This window comes from Podarcis cretensis, assembly GCF_951804945.1.
Source record: "Podarcis cretensis genome assembly, chromosome: 17".
In the NCBI taxonomy this organism is placed as follows: domain Eukaryota; kingdom Metazoa; phylum Chordata; class Lepidosauria; order Squamata; family Lacertidae; genus Podarcis; species Podarcis cretensis.
Window position 1 is genome coordinate 4,619,841 of NC_137187.1, and position 14,998 is coordinate 4,634,838.

Sequence of the window (14,998 nt, forward strand, 5' to 3'; positions counted from 1 at the left end):
AACTAGAGATGTTTCCCTCCGTGGAGACACCCTTTGGGGAAAGTGCTACAGCACATGCGTCTTCTTAGCCTCAGCCACTTTTCCTTTTCCCCGCCTCCCCAGACATTGTGTGCTTGTGTGGATTCCACAGTTGGATGTCTCCTTCACACCAAATGGAGAACAAAACACTGAACACTTAGCAATGTATATGCTTTCTGCTTTGATGAAACAAAAGTATTGTTATGGGAATTCTAAGGTCTTATATATATAAAATAAACGTTCATAAATGTACAAGGCAAACACATAAGTGCCTGAAATAGTGTAAAGGTAAAGGGACCCCTGACCATTAGGTCCAGTCGTGGCCGACTCTGGGGTTGCGGTGCTCATCTCGTTTTATTGGCCGAGGGAGCCGGCGTTTGTCCGCAGACAGCTTCCAGGTCATGTGGCCAGCATGACTAAACCGCTTCTGGCGAACTAGAGCAGCGCACGGAAACGCCATTTACCTTCCCGCCGGAGTGGTACCTATTTATCTACTTGCACTTTGATGTGCTTTCAAACTGCTAGGTTGGCAGGAGCAGGGACCAAGCAATGGGAGCTCACCTCGTCGCGGGGATTTGAACCGCCAACCTTCTGATCGACAAGTCCTAGGCTCTGTGGTTTAACCCACAGTGCCACCCGTGTCCCATCTAAAATAGTACAGGAGAACAATCCTGAAGCCATTTTGACTCTTCCAGTAACCTCAGATATTATCTGCAGTGAGAAAGGAAATGGGAAAGCCTGCCCATTGTCTCTTTGCTCACAAATCCTGCCTTCAGGGCGTATTTGTGTATGAATAGGGTGCGCCTTGGGGGACGCAGGTGGCGCTGTGGGTTAAAGCCTCAGCGCCTAGGACTTGCCGATTGAAAGGTCGGCGGTTCGAATCCCTGCGGCGGGGTGCGCTCCCGCTGCTCGGTCCCAGCGCCTGCCAACCTAGCAGTTCGAAAGCACCTCCGGGTGCAAGTAGATAAATAGGGACCGCTTACCAGCAGGAAGGTAAACGGCGTTTCCGTGTGCGGCTCTGGCTCGCCAGAGCAGCGATGTCACGCTGGCCACGTGACCCGGAAGTGTCTCCGGACAGCGCTGGCCCCTGGCCTCTTAAGTGAGATGGGCGCACAACCCCAGAGTCTGTCAAGACTGGCCCGTACGGGCAGGGGTACCTTTACCTTTACCTTTAGGGTGCGCCTGTGACCTGGATTCAGGAACTAAGTATTTAGCATCTCAAAAGGAATGGCCAGGCTGCCCAGGTAAAGCAATCAGTGACCATTATCAGTATCCTGCCAAACAGGATTTCTATTGTAGACTGCCCCCTTCAGTGATGTATGTATGAGGGTGGTCTCGAGCTACAGGGTGGGCAGTTTCAAAAGTCTATATAAGGGCTTGCACACCATTGTTCAGGGTTCCCCTCCTGACTCCAGCATGTGGTTGTGAGCACCCTGTTGCAACAGTATAATAAAGATCATGCTTACTAGCTGCTTTGCTTCTCAATAGTCTCTGGTTGGCCTCTGTTATTTTCTCCTTCTGATAGGAACCTACTTAAGGACTCTATACGGGCTCTTGGATACCCAATAAGGGGAAAGGAGCGTTTTTTTCTTATGACAGTATCCACGGCACATCTATCTCACAAGCGGCTGACATACGGTTGATTCTGTTTGAGGTCCTACATGCAGGCGCTTAAACTGCTGTGCTCCATTTGCGCTAGTGTTGAAATGTAACCCACACGATCCCTGTCTCCCTAGGTGGTAGGAAGAGACAATACCACACTGGGTGCCTCAGTCATACCAAACCAGAAAGAATCTTCGATACGATACGATATCTTTATTGTCTTTGTCCCTTGCGGAACAATGAAATCGAAAAACTACATAAAACTACATAAAACATTCAAAAACCCCTAAAAAACTCTAAAACCCCATTTTAAAATACACTATACTACAGAGACCCCTTATGCTGTGTTTAGAATCAGAATTGCATTAGCGTAGAAATTGTTTTTCAGGCGGGTAGTCCTGGTCTTTATAACCCTATACCTTCTTCCAGAAGGCAGAAGCTGAAAGAGATCATTTCCGGGGTGCGTACTATCATGTGCTATCTCTGCCGCTTTCTTATGGCACCTGGCAGCATAGATTTGATCTAAAGTGGGAAGAGTGCACCCAATAATTCTCTCTGCAGTCTTTACAACCCTGGATAGCATTGTTTTTTCCCTGGCCGTGCAGCTCCCAAACCACACGAACAGACCATAAGTTAGTACGCTCTCCACAGTGCAATGGTAGAATGCCATCAACAGGTCCTTTGAGAGATTGTTTTTCCGGAGGATTCTCAGAAAATATAACCTCTGCTGTGCTCTCTTCACCAGGTCTTTGCTGTTCTCTCCCCAGGTTAGGTTGTCTCTCAACTCCATTCCCAGAAATCGAAACACTGAGACCTGTTCCACGCACTTCCCCTCAATAATAAGTGGCTGAATATTCAATTTACATTTCCTAAAGTCCACAATGATCTCTTCATGGAAACTGTCAAATGTTCTGATCCAAAGATGCCAGATAACTCTTGCTGGTTCATATGTGTACTGTACTACTGTGGTTTTGGAAATAAGCAGCAAGCTCTTGGATGCACAGACTTAAGCTGGCCTTGATACCTAGATTGGGAGATTAGGGCATGACCCCGCCCCTGGATTTTTAAGTATTTTAAAAATAGGAATGTGAATCTGAAGCTATTAGAAGCCTGTAATTGTCAGATTCAAGGTGTCTTGGGAAACCTGAAAATATTTTCATCTAAGTTCATACTAGAACTGAAAGCTCATCGTGAAGCCTTCATAAGCTTCATTTTTCTGAGGTTAAATAGAAACTGTAATTTTACTCCCCTTGCTTTGCACTGACTGTCTTTCGGGAACACCACTTGTTCCTATGTTAACGCAGCTGCTTGTTTTAGATAGGTAAGAGGCTTCAACCAACAAAGACAGGTTTCTTCATAGTATAGTCTCCTATCCAGCAGGGAAAAACCTTTCTTTTGCATCTATCAATATTTTATATTTTTTTCTCGGTTTTTTCCCTTGCCAAATAAATTTAGAAATACCTTTTTGCCATACGTTGAAACAATCTGTCTTGCCAATCACTGTCAATCACCATTCAGAGAGCCTTCTGTTGAAAAGACTGGATCCCTGACTACAATTCATGCAAGGGATCTAGAACAGCAATGCTACACATACTTCCTAAGGCATAAGCCCCAGTAAATACAGTCAGACTTAACTTCCAAGCAAACACTCCTAGGATTATGCTGCAAAATAAACTTCCATTTAGAAACAAGACTTTTGTATCTTGATTATGTGCCGTGATTATGGCAATGAGTTGACATGAATAGGGCTACTCTGTGCTGGTAGCTTTTTGTGCTTGGTTGTTTTTAAGATTGAAATTATTTTTAAAACAGCTGCCTTGTAGACTTCTTAAATGTGGTTGGGATTGTAAATGGTGTTTTTTTATTTAAATTAAGCATTATAAATGGAATAACATTTTGGAAAGCAAGATTTTATTAACTCTGCAGTTACTTAAATAAAAAGCTACCCTAGCAAAATTGTATCCCTGTGATCATTTCACTTAATACAATGAGGAATATGAAAAAAGACAACCCCTTTGGCTACTCTTCACAATGTGTGGGGATCATTATAGTTCAACAGCTGTACTACTGATTGCTCAACCAGAAGATTGGGCTAGCAGGCTTAAATACTGTAAGCAGTGACACTTGGTAAGTCCATTTTATTGTACTTGATATTCTGTTTTGTTAGTGGTTTGCACTTGTCTTTGCCAGGGCAGATGAAATACATTTTTATCAAGCGTGTTGATAGAATAGAAAATAATGTGGCCAACAGTGCAATCCTCCTCTTATTAAATGGGCTTACTTCCAGATGTAAAGGTAAAGGTAAAGGTACCCCTGCCCGTACGGGCCAGTCTTGACAGACTCTGGGGTTGTGCGCCCATCTCACTTAAGAGGCCAGGGGCCAGCGCTGTCCGGAGACACTTCCGGGTCACGTGGCCAGCGTGACATCGCTGCTCTGGCCAGAGCCAGAGCCGCACACGGAAACGCCGTTTACCTTCCCGCTGGTAAGCGGTCCCTATTTATCTACTTGCACCCGGAGGTGCTTTCGAACTACTAGGTTGGCAGGCGCTGGGACCGAGCAGCGGGAGCGCACCCCGCCGCAGGGATTCGAACCGCCGACCTTTCGATCGGCAAGCCCTAGGCGCTGAGGCTTTAACCCACAGCGCCACCTGCGTCCCTACTTCCAGATGACCGGGCATCAATTAAAGCCTAAACTAATAAATAGGGTTACAACACTAACAGTGCAATCCCTTGCATGTTTTGTCAGAAATCAGTTCCAATGTGTCTAGGGGGCTTTCTGTGTACAGCACAATCTGTTTGTAAGCTCTACTGGACCCAGTAAAAATCTAAGTAAATATGCATAGGCTTCTGTGGTCAATCAAATGGATAATTCAAATATATTTCACTACAAAGGGGTGTGGGGTCCTGCTAAATCAGGAAGCACTTTCAAACATTTTTTTAAAGGTTTGGGCTGCCAGAGAAACTGCAGGCGGCAGGAGTGACCCATCTGAGCATCGCATTAAAATAATAATGTATTTTTACCCCATCCATCTGGCTGGGTCTCCCCAGCCACTCTGGGCGGCTCCCAACAGAATATTAAAAACACAATAAAACATCAAACATTAAAAAAAAACTTCCCTAAGCAGGGCTACCTTCAGATATCTTCTAAAAGTCATATAGTTGTTTAATTCCTTGACATCTGGTGGGAGGGCGTTCCACAGGGTGGGCAGCAGGACTGTTCATGTACACAACAATGGCTGCGAGAATGCTTCTAGCCCAGAGGTGGAAAGAAGGAGAAATACCGACCAGAGAAGAATGGCAGACTAAGTTAATGGAGGATGTGGAGATGGCAAAACTGACGGGAAAGATCAGAAACCAGGAAGATCAAGTATTTTTTAAAGACTGGACTAAATTTTTAACATATTTAAAAAACCACTGTAAACAGTTAAAATCACTGGAAACTTGTAATGTGAAAAGATCTTTGGGTAGCATGAAAATATAACAGATAAGATGCCGAAAAAGATAAAATAATTTATTTTCATTGAAAACGCAACCCAGGGAGGGAGGGAAGGTCCGACAGAACCTTTTTATTTTAATGTTTTGAAATGGTTAAAGTTAAAAATGTATAAAATTATGTAAAATCTCTCTCGCTATACGTATATACCGTATTTTTCACCCTATAGGATGCACTTTTTCCCCTCCAAAAATGAAGGGGAAATGTGTGTGCGTCCTATGGGGCGAATGCAGGCTTTCGCTGAAGCCTGGAGAGCGAGAGGGGTCGGTGCGCACCGACCCCTCTCGCTCTCCAGGCTTCAGGAAGCTATCCCCCCAGCCTGGCAAGCTCCCAGAGCGATGCCAAAGCTGCGCGCAGCTTCGCCATTGTTCTGGGACCCGTTCTGGGGGCTGGGGTCGGGGGAAGCTTGGGCTTCCCCCGCCCCAGCCCCGCGCCTGGGGGGGGGGGAATAATTTTTTCCCCCTTTATTTCCCCCCCAAAAAAATCTAGGTGCGTCCTGTGGGCCGGTGCATCCTATAGGGTGAAAAATACGGTATATAAAATCCATTTAGTCGTTTAGTCGTGTCCGACTCTTAGTGACCCCATGGACCAGAGAACGCCAGGCACTCCTGTCCTCCACTGCCCCCCGCAGCTTGGTCAGACTCATGCTGGTAACCTCGAAAACACTATCCAACCATCTCATCCTCTGTCGTCCTCTGTTCATCACAAATATTTATGCTTTTGAATTATGGTGCTGGAGGAGACTCTTGAGAGTCCCATGGACTGCAAGAAGATCAAACCTCTCCATTCTGAAGGAAACCAGCCCTGAGTGCTCACTGGAAGGACAGATTGTGAAGCTGAGGCTCCAGTACTTTGGCCACCTCATGAGAAGAGAAGACTCCCTGGAGAAGACCCTGATGTTGGGAAAGATGGAGGGCACAAGAAGAAGGGGGCGACAGAGGACGAGATGGTTGGATAGTGTTTTCGAGGTTACCAGCATGAGTCTGACCAAGCTGCGGGGGGCAGTGGAGGACAGGAGTGCCTGGCGTTCTCTGGTCCATGGGGTCACGAAGAGTCGGACACGACTAAACGACTAAACAACAACAACAACAACAACAAAATCCATTACTTACTAGCACAACACTTTTTTTTGGGGGGGGGGAGAATAGACTTTGCAGCAGCAAGGTGAGCACCTTGGCCTAGCAGAGACCAGCTACAGCAGTGGTTGGCTTTAGAGAAATCCTGAATTATTATTTTTTAAAAGAAATGGATATGGAATAGTCTCCCTACCCCATCCCCAAATATTTCACCCAATAATTACCTTTACTTTTAAAAAGTTAGGCAGATGGGTGAGAAGGTGAGGATCCATTGCAGCAGCTTTTACATTGGCGCACAGATATGGGTGAAATCTAATCTACATAATTAAAAGCTGCAAGTGGATTTTTAAAACTAGGATTCTATGGAAGCAAATGCAAGAGTAATCTGCCAATAGAGATCTGCAGGCTCCTTTGGTGTCAACTTTAAAGCACATGCCAAAAATATTTTCTATCCCTCCAGGCAATTAAAAATGCATCCTTTGACTATGGTTAATTGAATTGACATCTGTTTAAACTTTTTAATGGATTTTATGGTACAGTTTTATGTTTTATTGCTGTAAATAACTTTAATGTATTTTTAATGATACAGCGGGATATAAATATATTTATAAATAAATGAGTGTTTCCACAAACAGGGAGAAGGATCGTAGTTCTTGAAGAACGCTTGGTAGAAAACACAATAAGTACCCGTAGTTAGAATGCATGAGTTCACTTCAAGTTTAATAGTCCACAGACAAGGCACCCAAAAAAACAAGCATTTGGTTCCACTCAGTGGGTGTGAACACACTAAAAAATACAGAATGGCTCACTAACAATGCAGGTTTTCATTGTTAAAATGTTTAAACAGCATTTGAATAACCAGTACCCTGTAGTAATTCTGTAAAAAGTTACTTAATGGGGTTGTGAAGGTTGTGTAATAGAAGCTTTGCAAGACTCCGTTACATAAGGTTTTGTATCCATGACTATGGAAGTCAGAAACCACTAAAGAATTTCCTGTGAAGGCGACAATGATCAAAGGACAAACTGATCATTTAATCTCTATGATAAAGTTACAAGATTTGTACAGTACGTCTTCAAATTCTTCACTAGCATATGCAATTTGCATAAGCTGCTTTCTGAAATAGCGGAGGGCGGCACATTGAAGCAAATGAATGTAAATGCTTTCTTATAGTTTGGGTCAAATTATGTTCTCAAGTAATTAGCACAGCTTCCTGAATTCTGTAAGATGATCCTATATATGCAGTTGTCTTTATTTTTCCCCCTTTCACCAGAACAAGGAAGTGTTTGGAGAAATGCAGTCAATAAAATGACTGTTGATAAATGTGAATGGGCTATTAATAAACAGTATCTGACGAAATGTGTATTACGCATGAAAGCTCATACCTTGAAAGCTTGTATTTTGTTGATCTTTAAAGTGCCACTGGACTTATAAAAAAAATATTTTTTCATCTTGTAATTTATTATGATAATAAACATCTTGTTATTTATTATTTATTTATTAATTAATAGACATGGAGAGAGTATCTGTTATTCTCTTAATTTTCTTTTTTCCATAATCTTGCAGCAAGAAATTCAGTGTAAAAATATGATTAGAAGAATTATATAAGTCACTAGGTACTTCGGGATCAAAAAGTGTTGGAAAATACATTTTGAAACTGGGATTAAGACACGGATTTGAGTGTCCCAAATGTTAACTATGTAACAGGGGGAAATATACATTTGTGCCAAATACAGATCAAAAGAATGTTTCTCAGAAACAGAAATATCTACAGCTTGTCAAGTGAAAGTTTGGTGAGGATTTGCTGATGGACTGGACAACATTGGAAAAAGTCAAACATTGGGATAAATGAGAATTTATGCTGAGGCTTAGCATATCTGATCTTGTCTGTGCTGAATCACAGAATTGTAGAGTTGGAAGGGACTATGAGGATTATCTATTATTATTTTATTATTTTATTTATTTTTAATTTATTCAATTTATACACCGCCCTATACCCGGAGGTCTCGAGGCGGTTCACAAACAAGACCACAGCATATAAAATCAAACCCAAAGCAATAATAATCTAGTCCAACCCCCTTGCAATGCAGGAATATTTCGTCCACCGTGGGGCTCGGACCCATATCCCTGGGATTAAAAGCCTCGTGCTCTACCGACTGAGAGATCCTAGCAGTGTTTCAAGTGATAAAAGGTTGATTCCTTTCTTGAAATGTCTCCATGTAATTATTACTCTTTATTAAATTTATATACCAAGGATCAGAGGAATCCAAGGATCAGAGGAAGGCTGACAACGTGAACTTGTAAGCTCTTGATAATTAGTGGCCTGCGAACTGGCATTTTGTTTTCTTCTGTTCCTTTCCCATCCCCACCACTTAGTGACACTTGTTGCAGCCGCTGTGAAAAGCAGTCAGAATGAACTGAGCTGAAAATGGTTTTGCATTGGTGCACGAAATTGCTTGTTAGACCACTCTGAAAATTGTAGCTCTGTGAGGGCAGTAGGGGTCTCCTAGCAACTCTCAGCAACCTTAACAGTCGATAGGATTCTTTGGGGCAAGCCCTGGCAGATAAAGTAGTATGATACTGCTTTAAATGTATGGTGCTGATGTGGTTGTAGCTGATCCCGCCCAGCTGGAGAAAACCCAGGAAAGAGATGATGTCACAGTGTTAAGCAGCCAAGTCTATTAGGCCACACAGTGATGTCACTGAAAGCAAGCAAAGCCTTGTAGCCTGTTTGGGAAGTACTGCTAAGCCATAGTTTAGTGATTATTATTATTATTATTATTATTATTATTATTATTATTTATACCCTGCCCATCTGGCTGAGTTTCCCCAGCCACTCTGGGCGGCTTCCAATCAAGTGTTAAAAACAACACAGCATTAAATATTAAAAACTTCCCTGAACAGGGCTGCCTTCAGATGTCTTTTAAAGAGAAGATAGCTGCTTATTTCCTTCACATCTGAAGGGAGGGCGTTCCACAGGGCGGGTGCCACTACCGAGAAGGCCCTCTGTCTGGTTCCCTGTAACCTCACTTCTCGCAATGAGGGAACCGCCAGAAGGCCCTCGGCGCTGGACCTCAGTTTTGGGGCTGAACGATGGGGGTGGAGACGCTCCTTCAGGTATACAGGACCGAGGCCATTTAGGGCTTTAAAGGTCAACACCAACAGTTTGAATTGTGCTCGGAAACGTACTGGGAGCCAATGCAGATCGCTTAGGACCAGTGTTATGTGGTCCCGGCAGCCACTCCCAGTCACCAGTCTAGCTGCCACATTCTGGATTAATTGCAGTTTGTGGGTAAAGTGGTACCTGTTGATTTGTAGCATCCAAGTGCACAGCGGAATGATGAGGAATACGTGCCAACATGCTCTATATTGCTTTATTTACATTTCAAAGCTGGTAGATTACAGAAAAACATCTTGTCTCTGCCGAAGCAGAAACTGCATCCTCTCTCCTCTGAAGCTCGGAGAGAATCACACTGAGTGAGAACAGTGAAAAACAGGAAACCAGTGTACGTCACATCCAGCCTCCCTTTCCCGTGGGAAAACACCAACAGTACAGACTGTGGAATGTAAACATTGTCTTGTGACAAGCCTTTCGCTGCACAGTGAAGAGAGCAGAAACCAACATCCTCCCCCTTTCTGTGAACACCACTGGGCAGCGTGTTCGTACAATATCAGTACAAACCCAACTTCTGCACATAGGTACAGTGTTGATCCCTTGATACAATCTTGGACAATACATCAGCAGGAATTTCATTACCCGGCATATAGGACACCGTTACGAGTCCCTTCTGAATACGTTCCCTAGCATGTTGCACCTTCAATTGCAAGTGCTTCGTGCTTTGCTTACAACCTTCAGAATTCAGCAAAGCCAAACATGCTTTGTTGTCCTGGTAAACCTGGATTGGACATTTGACAGGAATTTTCATGTCTTTGCACAATTGTAACAACCATTCACAATCCTTAAGTGAATAAGACAGTGCATTCAGTTCAGCTTCACAAGTACTTAAGCTAACTGTTGTTTGCTTCTTGCATGACCAATCAAATAGACCCTGATTGTACATATAGCAAACTCCAGACGTACTTTTCCTGTCTGTAGTGTCACTTCCAAAACTTGCATCTGCAAATATCTCAAGACCACCAGACTTCTGATTGTTAAATCTCAGTCTGTAATGCATAGTGCCTTTCAAATACCGCGCTATGCGTTTCAGAGCTTTCCAATCCTTAACAGTAGGATTGTTGACTTGTCTGCTTAGCAAATTACAGCTAACAGCAATGTCTGGTCTTGAACATCTGGCAATGAAGTTTAGCTTGCCTAGCACACTTCTGTACAGTGTAGTGTCAGAAAATGCTTCTTCAGTGTCATCTACCTGATAACCTGTTGTCATCGGTGTGTCTACAGGGTTAGCATCCATCAGGTTTAGTTTGCCTAACACATCAGCAATTTTCCGTGACTGGTGTACTAGAATGTTACCATCTTGATCTCTCTCTATTTCCAGAGATAGGTAGTTGTTTACCTCACCAAGATCTTTCATGTCAAAGTGTTCTTTCAGTTGAGCTAGGGCGTTATTGTACATTGTGACATCTTTCCAAAAGAATAAAAGATCATCAACATAAAACAAACAATACAGTTTCTTTTGCCCCTCCTCTTTGACAAATACACATGGATCAGCTTTCCCTTGCTTAAAACCTAGAGAAAACAATACTTCAGTGAGTTTTGTGTGCCAACACCGTGCACTTTGTTTGAGACCATAAAGGGACTTCTTCAGAGCACAAACAAATCCCTGTTTTACCTGTACGCCATCAGGTGGAAGCATATAAAGTGATTCATTTAGAGATCCGTACAGAAAAGCTGTATTCACATCGTGGTGACTAATGTGTAGATTCTCCTCTGCAGCTAGCTTGAGCATAAGCCTAATGCTCTCATACCTCACTGTGGGTGAGTAGGTCTCGTGATAGTCTTCACCTGGTACCTGTGCAAAACCTCTGGCTACCAATCTGGCTTTGTGTCTGACTATCTTGCCATTTTGATCAGTCTTCGCTTTGAAGACCCATTTGCTTCCTAGCAGTTTCATTCCTGGAACTATTGGAACAAGTTCCCATGTTTTGTTCCTTTCCAAGGAATCAAGCTCAGCCTTCATGGCATTTAACCATGGCTCAGCTTCCTTTGAATCCAAATCCTGGATTTCTTGGAAACTTGAAGGTTCAAATACCTTCTTGGAGCTTTTAACAGCTGTTACTGCTATCTTAGCAAACTCATCAGCAAATCTCTTTGGAGGTCTGCCTTTTGTGGCTCTTTGTGACCTGCGAATTAGCCTTAGGTCTTCAACACTCTCCTCTTCCTTCTTAGGAGAAAAGCGACCTATTGTGAACAATGGTTCCTCCAATTCTTGATCAGAGCTTTCAGAGGGTCGCATAGAGGCTTTCGCACTCTTGAAATCCTCTGAATCACCCGATTCAGTTTCAGACTCAGAATCAGTTTCAGTCTCAGAATCAGAACTTTCATCAGTGGGTGTGGGTTGCTGTGGTTGCTTTTGACTATCCTCAGTCTCATCACTGTCATCAGGGTAACATTGGAAAATTCCCACATTCTCCCCCCACTTGGCATTGTATTCAACACTTCTTGTGAGCTTAATAGTCTTAGAGTCAGTCATCCTTATTCTGTAAGAACCTTTCTCATAACCTAGAAAGATACCATGTAAACCACGCTTGTCTAACTTGGAGTTTTGTGGTGAGTGAACCCACATGTCAGACCCAAAAATTTTCATGTGTTTGATGTATGGCTTCTTGCCAAACATCTTCTCATAGGGGGTACAACCAATCGCTGAAGACAACCTGCGATTATAACTGTAAGTGAAACATGAAAGAGCTTCGGCCCAATAACTCTCTGGAAGATTTGCATCATGTAGCAAGGTTTTTAACCCTTGAAGCAATGTTTGATTTGCCCGTTCCGCAAGTCCATTCTGCCATGGCGAGCGAGGACTAGACAAATCGTGTTGAATTCCTTTCTCAGTCAGAAAAGCTTCAAACTGCTGAGAAGTGAATTCCCCCCCGCGATCTGTGAAAAGAATTTTTACCTTCTTACCATGCACATTTTCCAACCAAGCACAGAATTCCTTGAACCTAGGAAAAGCCTCTGATTTCTGCTTGAGATTGTACACATGAATATACCTGGAAAATGCATCAATGAGAACCATGAAGTACCTATTTCCTCCCAAAGAGGGCGCTAGTGGTCCAACCAAATCAGCATGAACAATTTGGTATGGTTCTGTAGCTTGCCTACTAGACACCTTACCTTTCGCAGCCATTTTCACCTTGTTTGCTGCGCATGCCTTGCACTTCATGTGGTACCTGCAGGGTTTAATAGTCATACCTTCAACCAAGGCAGGCATTTTAGATACTGCCTCAAAACCCAAATGACCAAATTTTCGATGAAAATCATGAATACATTCTGCATGCAAACATTTGTTAGAACCTGCAATGCAACAAGTATCATCCTGCACAACATCATCATAATATAAAACATATAAACGATCAACATATTCAGCATACAATACATAATCATTTTTCTTTGTGATGATGCACCTTTTGTTCTTAAAGGAAACGTCAATGTTCCGCTCATTCAGCTGTCCAACGCTGAGCAGATTATGTTTGGCATCTGGCACATAAAGTACATTCTGTATCGATAAGTCCAAACTGTGAAGAACAACAGTTCCGTAGCCTTTACTGGGAATTGTGTGGTCATCCGCTTGGTGAATCGCACCTTCCTGCGGTGTAAAAGACACGAACAGTCGCTTATCGTTGCACATGTGGTGCGTAGCCGCTGAATCAACAACGAAGAAAGATCTAGACGTCTTCTGGACCTCTGCAACTTTTGGAGTGAAGCGTGAGACCATTGCTTTGGGCTGCGTTGTCCTGGACACTGGACCTTTGCCTCTGCTTTGGCCTTTTCCACGCGATGAGCTTTCGCTGCGCTGCTCTGTCTTGGCCCTGGGATATCTGCATTCCCTCTTCATATGGCCTAGACGTCCACAGGAGTAGCATTTCACTGCCTTCAAAGCTTTGGCGCCATCTGGTGGTTCCACTGCACTATGGGATGACGTCTGTGAAGACTCCCCCTTTCCCATGCAGCCAGCACCCCGGCGATCTGCTTCATTTTGAATCACGGCAGTAACATAATCCACTGTCAGCTGAGCGGTAGGCTGTACAGCAATCTGAGTCGCAACAGACTCCCAACCTGAACCCAAAGATTGTAGTATCATGAAGGAATACACAGCCTCTGGAAAGTTGAGTCCTCTCTGTTGCAGCTCATGTCTCAGATTCTGCATCTCCATCAGATGTGTACGCACATCTCCACCTTCAGCAAGAGCCATATTATGCAGCTTGTTAAAATAAAACATAGTAGACCCAGCTTCTGTCCTCAAGTGTGCCTCCCTCAAAGCGTCCCAAATTTCTCTGGCTGAGGTCTTATCACGCAATAGACAGAGCTCTTCTGGGGATACTATCAATGTAAGAGTTCCCCTTGCTTTGGAATCTTTAGCTTTCCATGCATCTGTAACTGGAGCTGGGGGGGTGTCTGTAATAACTTCAAACAGACCCTCTTTCCACAGAATAGCCTCTGCATAGATAACCCAGTCCGTATAATTTTTCTTATTGAGCTTGGGAATCCCACAAGCATCCTGAAGGGCCATCATGACTCTGGCATTAGCCTTCTGCATCATCTCTGCTGCTTTAAACAAGCTGCTTTATACAAGCTGCGTCTCTGCTGCTTCAAGCCTCATTCCAAAGGCAAGTTCAAAACAGCTTTCTCTCTGCCCTAAATCATGCTGCGTCACTGTTATCAGCAGCTGCTTCAGCCCAAAAGTTACTTTCGATTTCCCCAGCATAGGCATAGCCGCTGCCTGTAGCCGGCAAACGGACATAAAAGTTCAAAGTCCAGCCATAAAGCCATTAAATAGAAGCTGGCAGGCTGCCCGGAGCAGTAGCACATACCTCATCAATCATCTTGACGCGCAGATACCGTCCGATCCGTCCCTCTGCATTCCGATCCTTTTTCCGGAATTCCAATGACTGCGTCTTCTGGGCCCATAACCAGAATGTTGATTTGTAGCATCCAAGTGCACAGCGGAATGATGAGGAATACGTGCCAACATGCTCTATATTGCTTTATTTACATTTCAAAGCTGGTAGATTACAGAAAAACATCTTGTCTCTGCCGAAGCAGAAACTGCATCCTCTCTCCTCTGAAGCTCGGAGAGAATCACACTGAGTGAGAACAGTGAAAAACAGGAAACCAGTGTACGTCACATCCAGCCTCCCTTTCCCGTGGGAAAACACCAACAGTACAGACTGTGGAATGTAAACATTGTCTTGTGACAAGCCTTTCGCTGCACAGTGAAGAGAGCAGAAACCAACAGTACCTCGGGTTAAGAACTTAATTCGTCCCGGAGGTCCGTTCTTAACCTGAAACTGTTCTTAACCTGAGGTTCGGCACCACTTTAGCTAATGGGGTCTCCTGCTGCCACCACGCCATTTCTGTTCTCATCCTGAAACAAAGTTCTTAACCCGAGGTACTATTTCTGGGTCGGCGGAGTCTGTTAACTTGAAGCGTCTGTAACCCGAGGTACCACTGTACAAGCACAAGCCCTTTTGCCATCCCCCTTGTTTCTTCCAGTGCAGCTATAGAGATCTCAGAAGCATCCTTTTCTCTCGAGAGACCTGTCAGGATTAAGCATGGACCAATGGTACCAAATAGTATGGGAAACAGCTTTATTAGAAAAACTAACCAATAAACGGAAACTGACATGGGGGCAA